The 15,519-nt window shown below is 43.1% G+C and overlaps 1 pseudogene; it reads right to left on the bottom strand.

The window, feature by feature from the left end:
* Positions 1–10,671: 10,671 nt before the first annotated feature.
* LOC147917137 (serine/threonine-protein phosphatase 4 regulatory subunit 2-like) lies at positions 10,672–15,292 on the bottom strand (annotated as a pseudogene).
* Between the last annotated feature and the right edge of the window lie 227 nt (positions 15,293–15,519).

The following is a 15,519-nucleotide window of genomic DNA, read 5'->3' as shown; positions in this document are numbered from 1 at the left end:
AGGAGAGGAGCAAAATTTCCAGCTAATCTCAAATAGGTTTGTGCGTCACCAGAAGCATAGCCCCAAGTTGTTTGTAACAACCATCTGTAATTTTATAGCCTCAATGTGTTTAGGATCTGGGCATACTTGCCCTTCCCCCTCTGGATTCCATCAGCTCTTTATAGTCTAGACAATGGGTTGCCCATTTGATGGACCTAGTCCTGCTGCCCAGGAACATGCAACCTCCTTGGAAGCATACTGTGCCTAAATGGTATGGGGTTGGTTAGGATCCAAGACAGAGCCTGGGGTGGATAGCCAGTCATTACTTATCTGAACAAGTAGGCAGGGAGAAAACTCATAGGACTTACACCTGCATAGCTCATAGAGTGATTTTCTTCTTAGGTGAATGGCTTAGAAAGCAGAGGAGAAACAACCCAAAAGTTTTAACAACCACCAAGTACACAATTGTTTTTTTTTTTTTTTTTTTTAAAGATTTTATTTATTTTATTTTTTCCCCCCAAAGCCCCAGTGGATAGTTGTATATCGTAGCTGCACATCCTTCTAGTTGCTGTACGTGGGACTCGGCCTCAGGATGAACGGAGAAGCGGTGCCTTGATGCGCACCTGGGATCCGAACCGGGCCACCAGCATCGCAGCGGCGACTTAACCACCAAGCCACAGGGCCGGCCCCACAATTGTTTTTAAACTATTACAAAAACAAATTTTAGTGACTGTGAGGTAGCTACAGGTCACCTGCTTACCTTTCTTCTCCAAAACATTTTCTTAGTACAACTGGCTTGTGAATGTCTGATCCTGGCTCATATTTACTGTTTGTTCCCTTGCTTTTAACAGAACAGATGACTTTTCCTCAGCCATGAGGAGAGTAGCTAACAGGCTTTGAATGTCTTCCCAGGGTGGAGTATGGGTGGAGAAGATTCCTTTATCAGGTTTATGAATTCCTCTGGGTCAGCCCTCAATCCTTTAGTGTGTTCCTTCCAACTATACAGATCAGAGGTGACAAGGGGATGTGCACATTAATAAGTCTCCCCTCACTATCTAGCACCTGTCTTAGGGGATATATCCCAGGTTTGTAACTGGTTTCCAATCTAGTTGTACTATCTGGAAGAGGAGGGTGAAGGGTCTTTGGTTGTTGGAGAGTCCAATTCTCTGTAGAGGGATTGCTCCGGGGGATAGTAAAGGGTTTGGCCCTGTTACAGCCTGCAGAGTCTCTCAGGGCTTACCAGCTGGTCCGAAGCTGGAGTATGGGAGCGAGGTGGACTCTGAGGAGGACTTCCCTCAGTCCCATGGTTCCTGATTTGGAGGAGCAGGTCCTCCTCTCCTCATCAGAGACATAGTGCCATGAAGCACTGGGCATAAGGGATTTCTTCCCATTTAACCTTTAGGGTCTCCTTTTCTGGCCATTTTCCCCCATCTTCCAGTGAATATTGTGGCCAGGCTGTGTTACATAAAAAGATCATCTGCTCTCGGGTCAATGGGGAATACCCAAAGACCTTCCAATTCTGGAGGATGCAGCCCAACAGGCTCTCCACCAGGATGGAGCTTGCTTCCACCATATTCTAGTGCCTTCTCTTATGGTCTGTTTCCAACATCCTGGGAGCTACTTGTAACAGTTAGTGGTGACAAAGATGCTACAAGGTTGTGCCCAGAGGAGGTTTAGCATCCTAATAGCCTGAAACTAGACCCAGGCCACGTAACTAAATCCTTAAAGGGAAAATAAAATGGGTGGACACTGGATTTTACCCAGCCACCACTGATACGGAGGGCGAGGAAAAAAAAACCCTAGGAGTCCACAAAAGCCAGACTGTGGAAGAACAAGACTGATGTTGAACGTCCTTGACAAAAATGCTATGTCGAGCATCCTCGACAAAAATGCTATGTCAAGCATCCTTGACAAAAACACACAGACACAAACAAACAACAGGTTTAGCAACTCCAGAGGGGTTTAACCCCATCCAAGGGGACCCCTCCTCTGATCACAGGCACAACACAAAGACAGACTCAGTGACCTCAGGGGGCCTCAAACCCCTGCCTCATCACTCCTGATGAGATTCAATCTCCAGAGCAGATTTGACCCCTAGACAGACTCAGTGCACTCCAGATGAGATTCAATCTCCAGATGGGGTTTGACCCCTGACTAGTCACCAGGGACTGCTTCCGTTTTGCCAAAACCAAGCATCGGCCCTTGCAAAGTGGCCGGGTCATGCAATCCTTCCACACAGGGGGGACTCTCACTCCCTTGAGCCAGGCTACCTCCGGGTAAGGACTCAAACCCAGAAGCCAGGCCCCAACAAACAGGCTTTGTGAGACAACTTAAGAAAATAACTCTTATAGTCATGCCGTGGGGTTGGTGCCACTCCCCTCCACAGAGAGATCCTCCAAGCAAAGTGCTCAGTGCAGCCGCTGGGTCTCTCACTAGCAAAGTGCTCAGTGCAGCCGCTGGGTCTCTCAATGGGGCAGCAATGTCAAGCCAGCAGCACAGGCACCACGAAGGGGGTATGTCCCGTCTGGGTCACCAATTTTGTTACCAAATCAAATGGGCTTGCCTCCTGGTGAGTTAAATAAGACTCTACACCCGTGGAAGTTGTCTCACAAAGTAAAGTGTATTTGCAGCAAATAGGAGGCCATGAGGAATCATTTCCAGAGTGAAAACAAAGGGAAGGAGGAACTTTCATTTCAGTTGGGGAATGAATATTCAAAAGGGAGAGGTGGGTATTTGCTTGCACAGGCTCAGCTGGAGAACATGCTTCCACATAATGAGGCCTAAGCTCCTCCTGGAGAGATCTCTGCATTAGAAATAAGGCAAAGGTCATGGGCATAGCTCTTGTGGTGAGGCTTGGTCAGTTTTAGGATAGCTGGTGGTTACATCTCCTTGAGGTTCTCACTTGGTCAGTTTCAGGAGGGTTAGTGATTACATCTCCTTAACATAAAAAGGAAAAGAAACAACTTGAACAAACAGTCAATTGCTTGAAACCCACCTTTGAGTTTCTCAAGGCACCTAGTCGGTGACAGAACTTCATGGCTGATATGCAATGCCTACCAATTTTCTAAAAATTTTCTAAAATTCTGATTTCCCTAATTATAACCATTCACATTAGTCCTCTTGGAGTCAGCAAGTAAACTTCTTAACTCTTACCTGGAGTAGACAGAGAATCCAAGTGCTCCTGGGCTCCTGCTTACTAGCCAAGCCCAGAGATCTTGGGCAAGTTATCTCATCTCTCCAGACTTCACTTATTGCCTCTCTAAAATACTGATTCACTCTCAGATTCAACAAGGATTTCTTGAATCTTCATCATGTGCTAGCCACTGGGTTAGATACTAGCAACATATGGGTGAACCAGCAGAAATGATCCCTCCCCTCGTGAAGCTTAGATTCTAATTGCAGGGAGGAGGATCAAAACAAAACAGAAGTAAACAGGCAAAATTTTTGGAAAGGGTAGGGATCAGCATAGTATCTATTTCCTAGGGTTATTTTGGGAATTAAGTGAGATAATACCTGCCAAGGCCTCAGTGCTAAAGCTGGCCCCCAGCCCACGCATTGACAGGAAATGTACGGCTGATGAGATAATGCCCACCGAGCTTTCATTTTTTGTCTCGGGAAAGCATTCTCTCCAAAACCAAAAATTGCCCATAAACTCACGGGGGCCATATAGGGCTGTGGCTGAGAGCATGGGTGGGCTCTGAAGTCTGAGAGGATTGGGTTGAAATCACAGCTCTGCACAGATTTCACAGATCCTGGGCAAATGTGTAACTTCTCCCAGACTCAGCTTCCTCGTCTATAAAATGGGAACAATAATAACAGCACAGAGGGCTTTTATGAGTATTTAATGAAATGATGTGTGTAAAGCATTTAGCATTAGTGCCTAATGCATAGTAAGCTCTGGGTAGTTTACCTTATAAATTATAAAATCAGCATAGTCCGATCGCTCTCCAAACACACCTGGGATATACACTTTTAAGAATCTCTCTGGATTCCCTTAATCTATTCCTCCTACTTCACATCCTGTAACACAAGTTTTCTTAAAAGCGTTCTGGCACCTCCTCTTCCCTCTCAAACCACTGTATCCAATGCCTGGAGGACCCCGCTCTCCTTCGGCCTTCTCCATCGCTCCGCCGCGGCACCGTCTCTGTGACCCGCGGGGTGATGCATTGCTGTCGTAAAACAAAGCCTGTCAGTAACGGCAACACACTCAGGATGAATTACACGAGTGCTATGAGTGAGTGTGGACACTTTAAAAATATATTTGTGTGAACCTTTCAGAAGCTGTGCAACCGTGCCCAGGTTAAACTCCCTTGATGATGCGCTAGTGTACACCTGCGAGTTGTGTCTGAGTGTGCATCACACACACACAGCCTTCCCTTCCCCTCCCTGCAGAGTTCCTCTGCACGCTCCAAAATCCCAAAGACAAACAAGCCAAGAATCAGAGATCTACCAACACCCCAGGAAACAAAGACCCACGGGGGTCCGTCCTTCAACCCCTCATTTTTATAATCTGTCCTGTTCAGGTGACTTGAAAGCAGACTTTGCTGACATAAGGAGAAACACCAGCTTAAATCAAATGCCATACATCAGTCCCTCTGTTTAATGCAGACACCTTTAAAATCAGGGACGCCAAGACATTTTTCCGGCGAGCAAAGGGCCACTAGATTTATCTCGTGTTGCTGTTTTGTTGGTTCATGGGTGGCTTTAGAGGAGAAAAACCCCTGCCCACTGCAGTCAACATAAAATCCACCCTCCCCAGCCTCGGGGGCCACAGCAGGCCCACCACCTGCTCTGCCTGGCACCCAGTTTGGGCTCAGCGGGCATCAGGCCGTCTCACAAGCAAGATTTCAGCATCGACATGGAAAAAGACATCGGGAGAGAAGAAACACACAACTAGATTGTAAACAAACAGGAAACCTCATCAACATTTACTCTGGTGGGCAGGGCCTGATCAGGGGTCTGTGCCTCCTGCCGCAGGAGTGCAGGCCTTGAGGCTTTGAATTGATACACGAGAGCAAGAGAAATGGAGCCCAATGATGTGAGCAGCCTGATGTGAACTCCTGCCGAGACACACCTACCAGGGAAACTGGCATCCCCTCGTCTACTTCACGCCACTCAGAAGCAGATTTCCTCTAAAGGAGGGGAGAGGGGCGTAATGACTAGGCTGCTACTACCCCTGTTCTATTTCTCCATCCAGGGCAGAGCACACCCTTTGACCTGGCAATTCTCCTTCCAAGAATTCATCAAGATACAGGATAAGGATAATCACTAATATACTGCTATTAATAACAAAAACTTGAAAGTAACCTAAAATATCCATTAATAGGAGTAAATAAGTTATGAAATGCTATGTAGCTATTTTACAAAGTTTATACAGATCTATACGGATTAATATGGAATGGCATAACATTTTAGTAAAAAAGGCAAAATATTATATATATAGGATCCCACTGACACACGTATGGATGCATTTGCATGTGTATATATTTATTTATAGATGACAGCAGTCTGGAAGAAAGTGCATCAAACTGTTTCCAGTGTTTATTTCAGGCAGGTGGGATTAGGGGTACTTCATACTTTTTTCTCCATATTTTGTGTTACCCAGTTTTCCTTTTAAAAAAATGAACATTTCTAACCTGAAACAAAGTTTATTCCTTTCTTTGGGAAAATAAGAAAGGAAAACAAACATTGGAGTAAATGTAGCGCCTTTTCCAGGCATAACAAAGCTCAGGGAAGGTGACTGGAGTCCCAGTTTGGCCAGGGCAAGCCTGACTTTGGGTTACCAGATAGACAGGGACGACGTCTTAACAGCTCTGCAAATTCATCGCCAAGATGTCTGCCGATAATGAACGACCACCGAGGGCATCTGCAGTTCAGAAGTGGATGGGAGAAGTCAATGTGCAAAGCTAATAGAGTAGACCCTTTCTGTGGTTCCTGTAAAGCTCCCCAATCCACAGGGGGAGGTGCCACCTCCCTCTACCCCTAAACCACCATGTTGATTCCGTTGAGGGTGGACCCCTGCCACCTGACTCAAGATGGGCCAGTCAACTTCCTTCTTCTGGAGGTTTGGAATTTGTTACAGAGAGAGAAAATCAATTGGTCTTATTGGCTGAATTGCATCCCCCGCAAATTCATATGTTGAAGTCCTAACCCCCAGTACCTCAGAATGTGATCTTATTTGGAAATGGGGTCACTGCAGATGTAATTAGTTAAGATGAGATCATCAGGGTGGGCCCTAATGCAATATGACTAGAGGCTTTATAAAAAGGGAAATTTGGACACAGACCACACACAGGGAGAACGCCACGTCAGAATGAAGTCACAGATCAGGGTGACGTTTCTACAGACCAAGGAACACAAAAGTTGCCAGCAAACCACCAGAAGCCAGTAGAGAGGCACGGAACAGATTCTCCCTCACAGCTTCAGAAAGAACCAACCCTATGGACACCTTGATTTAGGACTTCTAGCCTCCAGAACTGTGAGACGATAAATTTCTGTTGTTTAAGCCACCCAGTTTGTGGTACTTCATTACAGCAGTCCTAGCAAGCCAATACAATTGGTCTCTGTAGACGTCTAGAACTGTGATGTGAAAGCTCCAGGGATGGGGGCAGGAGGGTACATGTGGCCAGTGGGAGAGTCGGTCAGCTGAACCCTAGAAGGTCCACGGGCAGAAGCAGATACGAGAGGTACAGAACTCCCGAATGCTTTCTAGGCCGCTCTGGTCCCTTCCTGAGGTTTTGGTTCCCATGTACCTAAATTGGATCCCACCATTCTGCTTGAGCTGGTTCCAGGGAGGTCTGTTTTAGTCGAGCATTTATAAATTCTGATCTCCAGTCCCACACTGATGGGAACAGAGCAGACCCACCAGCACACAGTAGAATCCAATAAAAGTCTGTTGAATGAGAGAATCCGATTGAAAATATGCAAATGAATTTATCTGAGACAAACTGGTCAGTAGACACAAATCCAAGAAAAGGATGGTTGATTTAAAATCCACAGGGACCTCTAGGCAGAACGAGTCCTTTTCTAGAAATAGGAAGGGGAGAAGGAGGCAGTATTTCACGGCAAAACCAGATAACACCAGACAAAGTACTTTGATTTGGCTCTGAATCTAAGGGCAGAATGAAATGGAGCTAACCGGTTCTTTTGCTCTGCCTAGTGGCCTTTGATGAAAGTCATCCCCTCCCTGCTCCTCTGCATTCCAACTACATGATTTTGGTGGAACTTCCAAGGACACTACCCACCCACTTCACCCTGGTGGTGGTTACCTGGCCAGGCTGGGCCAGTCATAAGTCCCACGCCTCCCTTCCCTGGCCATAGTGAAGTGATTATTTCAGGAAAGATCTATGACCCAAGTCTGGCCAATCAGAATCTTTCCCTGAGATTTTATGAATTATAATGTCATAAGCTCATGGTTACCTCTTTTGGAATTACGGGGTCACAGAAAGAGAAGGAGGGACAAGGGGAGAGAAAGCAGACAGACAGATACCTGATGGCTGTGAACTTCCTGAATCCTGGCATCCCTAGGCCAGTAACACAACAGCTTTTTCTGTGATTTGTTTAGAACAGAAAATAAACCTCCCCTTTGCTTAAGTTAGTGCAAGTTGGGTTTCTGTCACTTACAACCCAAAGAGTCCTGATCCATATAGAGGATATAAGACTTCACTTATGCCAAGAATGATGGACACTGCCCATACCCCAAGACAGCCGAGCAAACTGTCCCCTCTGGGAAGCCTCAGAGTGGAGGACACTCCTCTCCTGTGGTGGCTGACACCACACAGGTCGGCCCCTCTACCTTGACTGTGGCTATCAGCAGAATGGGCAGTGGATCTACAAACAGCCAGCCAGTCATGGCCTAGAAGGCAGTCTTGTCTGAGAGCCCTGCCCAACAAGAGCGCTCCAGTGGATGGCTGCAGGCTGACCAAACCCGTCTCCCTTTTAAAGCGTTTGAGCCCAAAAGCTGCAGAGAGAGAGGATGTCAGTAGATAGTGGCTGGGATAGTAACAACAGAGACAGACAAGAGCTGAGCCACGATAACAGAGGGCGCTGGGGTTGAGCAGAAGACACAAGCCCCTGACCAAGCAACTTCTAGAATTGCTGTTGAGAGAAACAATACAGCACAGCAGCCACTAGAGCAGGCTTGGGCTCAAACCTAGACAACTCCACTTCCAGATGTGTGCCTCAAATTATGTAACCTCTCTGAGCCTCAGTTTCCTCATTTGTATAATGGGAGACAAATACTGACTTCAAAGGGTTGTCATGAGAATTAGATGAAATAATGGTGTATGATAAAGGAAGCATCTCACGTCAGTGAGAAAAAGATGGAGTGTTCAATGAATGGTGTTGGGATAACAGAGAAAGATGCTCATTCACATGAGAAATGTCCACCATAACTGTGCTAAGATGCCAGTTTTTACCTACCTTATTGGCAAAAATGCAAAGGCTGGATAACCCATTGTTCGGTGGGGACAGATATATGGCTGCAGGCTGTATAAACAGATGTCACCATAATGCAGGGCACTTTGGCATTGTCTACCAAAATTACAGAGGCACGTACCCCTTGACGTGGAAATTATACTTCTAGGCATTTATCCTACAGATACATTTGTAATGGAAAATGACCTCTAGGCAAGGTTTTTCGTGGAAGCATTATTTGTATTTGCAAACAAATGGAAACAAATTTCAATGGCTTTTAATAGAAGACTATAACAAATTATGCTCATCCAAACAATGAATGGGATATAAGGCTGTCTTCCCCAAAATAAACCAAAATAAATGGGTTCTTTTATGTTCTGATCTGGAAAGGACCACAAGTTATACTATACTGTTAAGTGAAAATGCTGGGTATGGAACAGGGGTGCAGAATGCTTTCATTTGTGTTTAGAAAAACAAAAACAGAAACGAGATAAAGAATATAGGTATTTGCTTATGTGTGCATAAAATATCTCCGCAAGGATACACAAAAATCATTAACAGCATTGCTGTCCAGGGGACAGGAATATCCATTTATGCTCTTCTGAATTGTGACTCTATTATCTATTCAAAAAATGAAATTTACAAAAGAAACAAAACTAAAGGAGGTGATGGATGTTCAGCTCTTAGCACAGGGCCTGGAAAGTGATAAGCTCTCGGTAACTTAGCGGCTTTTGTTATGATTCTTTATCATTATAACTGTCCCGGGAGCCCTTCTCAGACACTAGAACTCCCGCTGTGTTCTCAGTGACGGCCCTGGCATCATGGGACCCGGCTGGATGTTCCTACATTCCTCACACTCCATCCTTAAGCTAACCTGCTCCCAACCATCCCCTTCCCCCTTCTCCACCCTAAGATCACCTGAGGAAGGCTCTGCATCACTCTATTCCTTGCAACCTGAAGGAGGCTTCCAGCTATGAAAGGTCAATTTAGGGTTGTTGACAAGCACAAGACAATGAAATGCAAACCCCTGGGTTCTTTGTCACCCAAACCCACCTCAACCCCCCTCTAGGGCCCTGAATGACAAGCTCCTTTCTCTTGGTGTTACCTCCGCCAGCACACCAGTCATCCTCTGTGCCAGCTGGATGTCCTCAGGGAAGTCCTGGCAAGTCACGGGGTGGAGCAAGAGCTCCGCTTGCCCCACTCTCCAGCCCGGGGTCCACGTTCCGCGAGGTGGAAAACGCTGCTTGCAAGGAGGAGGTGGGTTTCCGGGTGGAGAAAAGGACGCGTGGATCACTTACTGCTGCTTTACCCCTGTGGATCCCCAGGGCTCCACACTTACAGCGTCGGCCATCAGGCTCACATCAGGAAAATGTATTCAAGGGCACTTTGTAACCTTAAAACGCTGTGCCTTCGCAAGGTGTTATTACTGTAAACCCCTACAGAACAGAATGTATCTTACACGTCTCCTGCATCCCTTGCAGCATGTAGCACGGTGCTGAGTACAGAGCAGTTCCTCAGTAAACGCCACTTGGTTGAATGAAAGCCCAGAGAGAGTCAGTTATGCATGTTATGGGCCAGTAGGCAGATCCAAAGATCTTTACAACGTTAAATCCGGCTAGAACATTCAAATAAGCAGTTTCCACGTCTTATTAGGAAAATGTTACATACTTTATGTCTACCCACTAATTCACAGGCTTGTATGAGATAGAAATAGGAAAGAAAAAATTGTAAATATAGTTTCACCTTAAATCTAATGTCATTCTCCAATTCACACCTAATCCCTTGCTTTCCCTTTATAACCAGCTTCTTGAAGGAGTTGTCTTCACTATCTTACTCCCACTCACCTTTCAAACCACTCCCAGTTGGTTTCCACCCCCACCAATCCCCTGAAATTACCCTCATCAAGGTCATCAACCCATTTGTCACCAAATCCAATGGACATTTCCAGAACCTGTCTCTTTTAGCCACTCAGCAACAGGCTATTTCTAACCCTCCTCATCCTCCATTATGTTAAATTCTTTCACTTAAAAATGAAGTACAAGAATTTGAGGATCTCCTTACTCCACTCTTTTACAGATGGTCTCTAAATACCTTTTTTTTTTTTTTTTTTTTTGGTGAGGAAGATTAGCTCTGAGCTAACATTTGTTGCCAATCCTCCTCTTTTTGCTGAGGAACATCGGCCCTGGGCTAACATCTGTGCCCATCTTCCTCTACTTTATATGTGGGACGCCTGCCACAGCATGGCCTGATAAGCAGTGTGTAGGACTGCCCCCAGAATCCGAAGCGGCAAACCCCAGGCCACTGAAGTGGATCATGCAAACTTAACCACTATGCCACCGGGCTGGCCCTCTAAATACCTTCTTCTTCCTCTTCATCCTCTTCTTCACCCTCTTCTGTACAGCGCTGCCTGGTACAACTGCTTTCCTTGTCTTTATCCTGAGATGACGATGATGCTTCTGTTCCTTCTACCATAACTGAAGAAATTGCACTGACAGATGTCTGACTGGCCATCTCACTTTCCTTGTCAAATCTGAGTCTTTTTACCTCACGCCCCTCAGCTTCCACAGCATCTTCATCTGCGTGTTTAGTGTTTACAGGGCTCGCTGAGGAACCTTCTGATTCAGATGTTGGAGAGTCACTGTAAATGTTTTTGTAAAGTGTCATTAATAAGATAGTTTTCTTCACCTTCTACATTCTCTTTTTTAAGGTCTAAATTTTTAAATTGTCTTTCATTGTCAAAGTTAAATTATAACATCTGGGCAAAGAAAAACACAAGAGAATCATTTTGAGGAAACCTCAACTGCTTGATGAATAATTCCAATAGGAACTAGTCAACAAGTTATACGACCTTTCTGTTCAAATCTCCAGTAAGTTAAATGTTCTCTCATAATAAAACTATAAGTCTTCCATATGGACATAGTCTTTAAGTCTTTCCCTTAATGTGATGCAGAAAATTTGAGATGGAATATAAATACAAGGTTTCCTTTTATAATCTACATTTACAAAATTTCAACTCCTTTACTAAATAGCTTTTTTTCTCTTCAAGTGACTTTCAAAAACAAGAAGTAAAATGCATCACGACTACTTTCCTTTCTTAAGACTCTACTATAAACAGGATCTCCCCAAATTAGCATTTGTAAGCCTTTTCTATGCCCATCTTCAGCATATGGTGATGCTGCAAACAGAAGCCATAGCTCCTATAACCACAATAAAACCTTATTATATCCCTCAAAAAATTTGAAATTGTAAATTGTAAATGAGTGCTGAAAACCATCAATAAATGTCAACACTTTATGAAATGTGAAAACATTTTTTGTTTTTAAATATAAATCACATACAAACCTGTGATTTTTGTCCTCATTTTGCTATAACTTTGAGTCTTTGCTGTCTGTACTCTCTGGCAAGCTATTTGTTGTCATGGGGACTGACAAAGAAACCTTTGGTCAATTAAGTGGCCTAGGTGTTCCAGGCCCATTTATATTAGACCTATAGTAAGATAAGTGAACATCATTTTCCCATTTTTGTAAAAAGTCATCCCTCCCGGGGCCGGCCCAGTGGCGTAGTGGATAAGTTCGTGTGCTCCGCTTCGGTGGCCCAGGGTTGGGGGGTTCAGATCCCTGGTGCAGACCTACACACTGCTCATCAAGCCACGCTGTGGTGGTGTTCCACATACAAATAGAGAAAGATTGGCACAGATGTTAGCTCAGGGACAATTTTCCTCACAAAAAAAAAAAAAGAAGAAAAAAAGTCATCCCTCCCAAGGTTTATTTCTATGAAGCAGCACGTAAGTTTTTGCTGAAATTTTGACTTTCAGATCCATGGGTTACCAAATTAACTAGTTCTGTTTGGTATGTCGTATATCCTCCTTAAAATGCCAATTTTTAAAAAAGTATATTGAACCTGCTACTCAAAATTAGGAAACTGCAAATTCTTTGGATATTAAAAATCAATAATCTCACCTCTCTGTATAACTTGGTGAATTTCCAGGAAACATAACAGCATTCATTCGATTTAAATTATTAGAATTGTTTTTCCCAGGAGAAAAGATAAAACATTGTTACGGATGGTTTACTTCTTTAATTTTGACTAACATCACACTCTACAAGATCTTCTGTAAGATCTCAGTGTCACAGAACCAAACAAAATGATTTCTTCTGAGAAATAACATAATTATGAAATTATTTTACTATCTCATTTAACAACACAGGTATATTCTTGAAAGAGTTTTAAAATGATTTCACTGTTATTGTCTATGAAATCAGAGATATTTTAACCTTAAACTAAGCGTTTCTAAACAGGGGGCAACACCTTCCTCACAACCACCCTCCCCGCTCTGCATCCCCACGGGACATTTGGCAATGTCTGAGGACATTTTCAGGGGAGAGAGGGACACTACTGGCATCCAGTGGATAGAGGCAGGGACACTGCTGAACCTCCTGTAATTCTTTCCAGGACGTCCACTCATGAAAAAAATGTCAACAGTGGCAAGGACTGTGCCCTGAACTGACATCTTCACTGGCTGCATAAACCTTGACAACTGGAAATACTTTTCCATCCTAAAGAGGAATGTCAGCAAGCAGCTATTCCCAACCTAGGAGTTATGCCCTAGAGATGCCCTGGAAAGGTAGGAAGGATGGGATCCCAGGGCCCTGAGGTGCCACCACAGTCCATAAATCCAACAACGTTAAGACTATAGTAAATCACCGATCTCTTTAATCCAAATCCCTTTACTACAAAAACACATAAGTCATCTTCTAAGTAACACTCTCCTTTGGGGACTGGACAGTAGACTCACAAGTAAATATAAATGTCATCATGTTTAATTACATATAAAAGACCTACAACCTATTTTAAGACTAATATATTAGAAATGCTGTAATAATTAGAATGTACGAAATAGGAAAATCTCTATACTTACTCTGAAGAAGGATCACCACAGCTAACAACCATTCCATTCTGCAATAACAAAAATTGGTGATTTAATATAAGGAAAAGTACTACAACATCAAGTTTAATCATTTGTTTTTAATTTCTCTGGGCGCCCCGTTGCTTAGTGATTAAGTGCGGCAGCGCTCCGCTGCTGGCGGCCAGCGTTAGGATCCCGGGCGTGCACCGTACGCTAACACTTCTCCAGCCATGCTGAGGCCATGTCCCACGTACAGCAACTAGAAGGATGTGCAACTACGACATACAACTATTTACTGGGGCTTTGGGAAAAGAAATAAATAAATAAAATTAATTTCTCAAAATCACCCTCAGAGGTTAAGTTTCCATTTATTCCAATTTTACTAAGGAAAGAAAATAAATGGTTAAAAATGAAAACTTCCAATCAAACAACAAAAACCAAAACAATAACAAAAGATAAAAATCTAATATCCTACTAAATCATTTATTTTTTTCCACTCTAGTTAATTTGAAGCCCTGACATTATATGTTATATGTAATAGAGCAGAACCATGCTCTTTTATTTTAGATAGAATCACCCCAAGATATTTAGAGACTGAAGTATTTAGGCCGAGTATAATGAAGTCCTTCATAAAGCAATACCCAATCCAAGGCTTGATGTGTAGCAACATAAACCCCAAGGAAAGAGACTCAAATCTCTTTTATAATATAATCTTCCTGGTAATAACTTTATTAATAGTCAGTAGTCACTGAAAGTTTACTATGAGCCAGAGTAAGTACTTTACATTTAATCATCCTCACAGCCCTATTATTATCCACATTTTACAGATGAGAAAACTGAGACGTAGGTTAAGTAACTGGTCCATGGTCAGACTAACATATGAAATACTGAAGCCCTGATTTGAAGGCAGGAAGGCCACTCCTAAATATGACTACTGTGGCACTGCCTCTTCATCCAAAGACCAGCCAAACCATGTACAATTTATTTACAATTCCTGACCTGAAAAAGATAAGTACTGATGAACCATCTCAGAATTTCCACTGCCCTTCAGAAATCTCTCATTAAATTGAGGGCATGGGAGCTCCACAAAACATAGTAATCCAGCAAGGCCCTAAGAGCTATGTAAATCACTAAGTAATGGTTAGGATTCCTGCTCCAAGGGTAAAATACATTAATTTGAATTAGAACCTTAAAATGAACATTGGACTATGTGTTTTAGGATCAATCACTAACTGGAAAGGAATTAGTAACCCATTGGTCCAATCTTGGTTTCCCACAGGGCTCCTTCATTCGCTCTTCTATTCCCAGACAAGTACAATTTCTTACTTTTCATTACCTCAAATACCTTGGAAGTCTTTGTCTATCACGTTGTTTCCCTTTGAGTCCAGAGTGCCCTTTCCCTTATTACTAACTTTATCCCCCCCACTCACAAAAAACCTCAATGCTTCCCTCATTCTTAAATCTTGACTCTGTATCTTTCTCGATATCTAAGTTAAATGCTTTGCATCGGTGATTTTCCCAAAGTTGTGTCCCTCTGAATTCCAGAACTGGAATAAATTCCATTTAGTTAACAAGTTTGCAAAACACTCTATTCAAGTTAAAATGTCAATTATAAAACTTCATAGAACCTTTAATATGTTGATGTACACACGAATTTCCAAGAAACAAGCCTGCCTTTACTTTTCACAAACTTAATTGATTGCAAAGCCCTCTTTCCACCCCTCCTATTAAGAATTTCTCTCTGAAACTTAGAACACAACTTGGACAATCATTTAGGAAAAACTTCAGGCAGACTGAGAAACCTATTTCTAAAGAAAAAGAATGCCTGAAACATAGATCTTACTCAGTGTTCCTTTTCTGACAATCTATTATGCTACAGTTTAATATATATAATTCCAATGATAAAAATAAATACCTTTTCTACTCCCTCTGAGAAATCTGTCTTGTTCCTGTATGGTTCCTCCTTGGATCTGTTTGCAATTCCACACGCATCGTTGCTGAGAACAAAAGAGATACAAAGCAAAAGAATATAATTTTATATGTTGAGCTCATTAATTATATCAAGAGAATTGGGAACATTATTACACTTGCTATTTAAAGCTTTTATCTAGTCACCCATGTGTTAAGTTACAAAAGAAACTGCTACAATAGGGACTGAATGGATGACTCAAGGTAAAAATGGGCAAGACAGTAAGCACACCTGTCTTTTTATTTAACAA

Source organism: Ceratotherium simum, chromosome 5 (genome assembly GCF_057802395.1).
Source record: "Ceratotherium simum simum isolate JZ-2026a chromosome 5, ASM5780239v1, whole genome shotgun sequence".
Classification (NCBI taxonomy): Eukaryota; Metazoa; Chordata; class Mammalia; order Perissodactyla; family Rhinocerotidae; genus Ceratotherium; species Ceratotherium simum.
The sequence above is the reverse complement of the archived record's forward strand: the minus strand, read 5'-3'. Positions and strand labels throughout refer to the sequence as shown.